Genomic DNA, 5,434 nt, shown 5'->3' with positions numbered 1-5,434 from the left:
AATAAAAACAATGCTGTGCAAACCAATATCATTGAATTTATTTTTTTTAATGCTCATTCAGTAGTGAAAAGAAAATCTGGTTATACTGACACACCTTAATCATAAAAACTGGAAATGTTTTAAAATGGACTAACTGCTTTATGAACTTAAATAAAGTCACATAAATAAACATTATCAAAATGAGCAGATCATACCATTTTCAACTGCAGGGTTAGGATGGTGTCCTCCGTAGTATACCAAAAGGGGAAAATGTCCCACATCCCCGCTTTTTGTCCGTAACCCTGTAAGTTCCTCATCTTCATATTCAAGTATCTGTTCAACTCCCCTTTAAAATTATTTATGGAATCAGCTTCTACCACATTTTCAGGTAGAGCTTCCATATCCTGACAACTCTGAGTGAAACCAGTTCTCTTCATCTCCCGTCTAGATTTTACGCCAATGATTTTAAATCTATAACCTGTGATTATTAACCTCCTTGTCAGACAGAATTGTTTTGCTCTACTCGATCAAAATCTCTCATCATCTTGAAACCTGCAAATAGGTCACCTCTTAACCATCTCTTTTCCAACCTTTCCTCATAACTGAAGTCTCTTATCCTTGGTAACATTCTGGTAAACCTACCCTTTATCCTTTCTAAGGCTTTTACATCTTTCCTGAACTATGGTGCCCAGAATTGCCCACAATACTTCAACTGAGGCCTAATTTGTGATTTATAAAGTTCCAGCATGATCTCCTTGCTTTTATATTCAATGCCTCTATTTATAAATCCAAGTAACCCATATGCTTTTTTAACCACTTTATCAACTTCTCCTGTCACCATTAAGCATTTGTTTACAGGGACACTAAGATCTTGTTGCTCACCTACACTTTTCTAAATCATGTCATTTATAGTATACTATCTTCCCATATTAGTCCTCCAAAAGTGCATCACTTCACACTTCTCCGCATTGGACGCCATACTTCTCCCCATTTCACCATCCTGTCAATGCCATCCTGAAGTGTACAACTATCCACATTACTATCTACTACATTGCCAAGTTTTGTATCTGCAAACTTTATAATGCTGCTTCCTAGTCTAGATCATTAAAAAAATTGAACAGTAATGGACCCAAATTTGACTGTTGGGGAACACTACTACAAGCCACCTCCCAGTCTGAAAAATATCCATCCACCCCAACCCTCTGCTTCCTGTCATTGAGACAACGCCATAGCCATAATGCTACTTTCCCCTTAATTCCATGGGCTTCCATCTTCTTAATAAACCTCCTGTGTGGCACTTTGTCAAATGCCTCTCAAAAGTCCTTACCTACATCTACTGCATTACCTTGCTGTGATTTAGAAATCAACCTTCTTTGTTACCTCATCAAAGAAATTAATCAAGTTAATCAGACTCGATTTGCCTTTAGAAAATCCATGCTGGCTGCTCTCCTTGATTAACCCATGCCTTTCCAAATAAAAGTTAATTTTATCCTTGATAATGGTTTCCAATAACTTCCATCAATGTTAGGCTGACTGGCCTATAGTTTCCAGGTTTATCCCTCAGCCCTTTCTTTAATAGTGGGATAACATTCACAGTCCTCCAGTACTACTCCTGCATCCACTGAAGATTGAAAGATCTTGACCAATGCCCCTACCTTTGCTTCCTTTAGCCACCTTTCAAGCCAACTTTCAGTAATGTTAATCTTTTTATTATGTCTTCTCTATCCATTACCACCTTGTCCATAACTTTCTTCTCCTCTTTTACTATACCCTTCACATCACCTTCTTCCTTTGTGAAGACAGATGCAAAGTACTGATTTAATACTTTAGCCATGTTCTCTGCACTCCATGAAGATTATCCTTGGGTCCTTAATAGGCCTGACTTTTTTCACAGCTAATCTCTTACACTTTATACATTTACAAAATGTTTCAGGGTTCAATCTAATGTCATCTTTTCCTGTAACCTCTCTTTGCCTCCCGTATTAACCTTCTCAATTCCCTGCTATACTTTGCATGTATAACATTCCTGGTTATTAACTAAATCTTTCTTCTGACATTTCTCATAAGCCTCCCTTTAATATTTTATTTTAACTTTTTTTTCCGTTTGTTATCCAGGGCACATTAGCTTTGGATGCTCTACCTTGATCATTACCTATTTTGTATCTGAACTATTTTTTCCCTGAATGCATTCCATTGTTCCAGTACTGCAATACCATGCAATCGTCTTTTCCAGTCTACCTGTGCTTGGTCCCTTCTTAAATCACTGAAATTAGCTTTACCCCAGTTGAGCATTTGTACCTTTGATATTTTCTGGTCTCTTTCCACAATTATTCCAAACCAAGTCATGTTATGCTTACTGTTAGCTAGATGATCTACTAAAAGACACTCCACTTGCCCTACTTCATTTCATACAACCAGATCCACCAATGCTTTCTTCCTTGTTGGATGAGAGACATATTGATTGAGAAAGTTCTCCTGTATATATAACAGAAATTCCTCTCCTTCACTACCCTTAGCACTATGTGTTGCCATTTTTCTCCATGTCTCCTTCCCTGTTTTTCACTTCTGCTCCTCTTGGCCCACAAGCAGTGTTGTAAAGGCACTTATCTCATGGATTCAGCCCCTCACAATACCTTTAAGCTGCTGAGTTTCCCAAAGCCTGGGAAACCTGGTTACCTGCAGTTAAAATAGATTGACTGTTAAAATAAAGTCACACAGCCTCATTATAATATTTGAAAGACTAGCCGACTTCCTGTGAACTGACTTCCTTGTTCTGCCTCTGTTAAAACCAGAAGTGGAGGCGTTTGAGGCAGTTTGGGTTTAATTTCTTTTTGGAGTGCGCAGCCCCATTCATGTTTTTTGCAGTGCCACGCACATACGGTAACTTAAAAGGACCAACTTGTGCACGGCCTGCACGAGGACTTTCAGGTTACTGTGCAGCCTACAGGGAACATTGGTTGTGTTCTTGAATTTTTACCTCTGACATGCCTCCAAAGAACACATTTTGGGAAGTTAAAATTCAGTTTGATGGCTTTGGTCTTCCCAATATTTAACTCTCCTGCTTTAAGACGTTTGTGAAAACCCACCTTTTTGACCAAGCTTTTAGTCACCCCTCTAAATAGCTCTTTTTGCTTGACACCTCTGTGAAGTGCCCGAGGACATTTTTCCACTGTTAAGCGCATTAAGTATTTTGTTGTTGAACCAGGAAGGTCTGTAGTACTCTAGGGCATGATCGACTTTCCTACCCAACTTGGAGAAGTTGACCAGTGATTGGTAGCCAGGATTTTAAAAGTCAGCTACAGATTTCCATGCAAGCCGTTGCCCCAAAATGTAGAGCGGTTCTAGTAAGACAGGTGGTAGGAAGCAGCTCTGACAAGCTGTGTAGTTTTAGATGCCTCTGATAGAACAATGCACACCTACATGATGAATGCGCTTTCCAAAATGGTTTTTGGGGATGGTATCTGCAATGGACTCAATTGCTCTACACAAACATCAGTTTCACAGTTTCAATCAATGGGTGGGAATTGGAAAGCTTTCCTATCAAATCTGGAGCAGGCAGGGATGTCCTTTCTGTCTTGTTTGTGTGTTGTAGAGAACATTTTGCCACATCCATCAAGAAGGATGCAGCCATAAGACGGGTGACAATCCCAGGCAGCGGAGGCACTCAGGTCAAATTGGCCTCTTGCTGTGCTGTAAACTTTTTATGATTCCATGATTCAAAGCCTCTCTGTACATGGATGACGTCGCCATCTTCTGCTCGGATCTGCTGTCAGTTCACAGAGTGATGAGCATCTGTGACCAGTTCGAACTTGCCTTGGGAGCCAAATCGCAGCAAGAGCTAGGCCATGTTCTTTGGAAACTGGTACTGGGATGACCGATTTTTTTGTTCTGTTCACTGTCAGGTCAGACTGCCTGAAGGTGCTGGGGATATGGTTCTGAGGAGCTGGGCGTGCACCAAAAACTGGAAGGAGCATATAGCCATGGTGAAACTGAGCATGTGGAAGTGTCCCCCCCCTCACCATTGCAGGTAAGAACTTGATCATCAGGTGTGAGGCACTCTCTGTGTTGCTCTATGTGGCGCAGGTCTGGCCCCATACCCCGTTTCTGTGCTGTGATAGCCACCTGAGCATCTTCCATTTTATCTGGAGATCAAAAAGGCACACGATGGTCAAACCTCTAGATAAAGGGGGATAAATGTACCTAACGTCGCCCTCATCCGATGGCCACCTTTATGTGCAGCTGCATCAAACTGTACGGAGACCTTCGGTACGCAAACTCCAAGTGTTACTACGTGCTGAGGTTCTATCTGTCCCCGGTGTTGTGAAGGATGGATCTGGCCACATTGCTGCAGATTACTCCATTCAGTTGGACATGCCGTGCCACCTGTCCCTCATGGGGGAAAAAAACCTTTGACCATAAGTGGTCTGCACTTAATGTCCTCCAGGCCCTGTGGAAAAAAGAGCTGGCGAATCCTGTTGGATGATTCCCAGAGCAGACTGTCAAACACATTTGGCAGAATGCCTCAATGCCAGAACTTTCAAAGAAGTAACAATATGTTGCTTGGCTGGTGATGAGGAGGGCTGTCCCCATCAGGATCCTTCCTGCATGTCCTAGAGTTTCAGCTCCTCTGTACGCTGCCCCCAAGACGGTGGCGGGGGTAACAGAACATCACCCACCTTCTTCTGGAAGGTGCCTTTGCAAAGCAGGTCTGGCAAGAGGTGCAGCGTTTTTTGTTGCAGTTCATCCTGAGCAGCTTCATAATGCAGGACTCGGTGCTCTTTCGGCTGTTCCCAGGGTTGAACACTGAGATAAACATCAACTGCTGTTGAAGATCCATCAACTTGGCGAAAGACGCTCTTTCGTCTGCCGGAAACTTGCTGGTCTTGCAGTGCAAAAGAGCTGTTGACGGCAGTGTTACAGACTGGCACATTCCAAGGTCCAGGTCTACATGCTGAGGGACGCACTAAAGGCTTGGGGCAGCCACTGCAAAGGTTCAATGGGGCAAGGCCATAGTATACCAGGGGGCTGGGAAACTGTGTAAAACCTCGGGCTGTATGCACTGGAGAATACTTAACATCAAATATAAAATGTACATTGTAAATATAACCTGTGATTGCAAGTGTCGTGAGACACCTGGTACCGTATTAAAAGAAACTAATCTGTATTGCACTTTAAGTAATGTCAAATGTGAACTGTTATGTAATGCATGTTTTAACCAATTTTATGGAATAAAATATATTTTTGGAAAAACATCTGAGTAGTATTAAATCACAATATTGGAGGCTACTTGGTTTTGGCAGCCTTTGCTGATTTCTACTGCCGTATTGATAAATGCTTCATCCAACCTAAATGAACAGCAGTGTTCACTGGGAAGAATAATAACCACGGTTGAGCACTGAAAGCAAGGAAGCATTTGCGCAGCCAATTCTCAGCCAATGAACCGGGTCCGGATCAA

The sequence above is a fragment of the Heterodontus francisci genome, chromosome 11 (assembly GCF_036365525.1).
Source record: "Heterodontus francisci isolate sHetFra1 chromosome 11, sHetFra1.hap1, whole genome shotgun sequence".
NCBI lineage: Eukaryota > Metazoa > Chordata > Chondrichthyes > Heterodontiformes > Heterodontidae > Heterodontus > Heterodontus francisci.
This window is presented reverse-complemented; position numbering follows the sequence as displayed.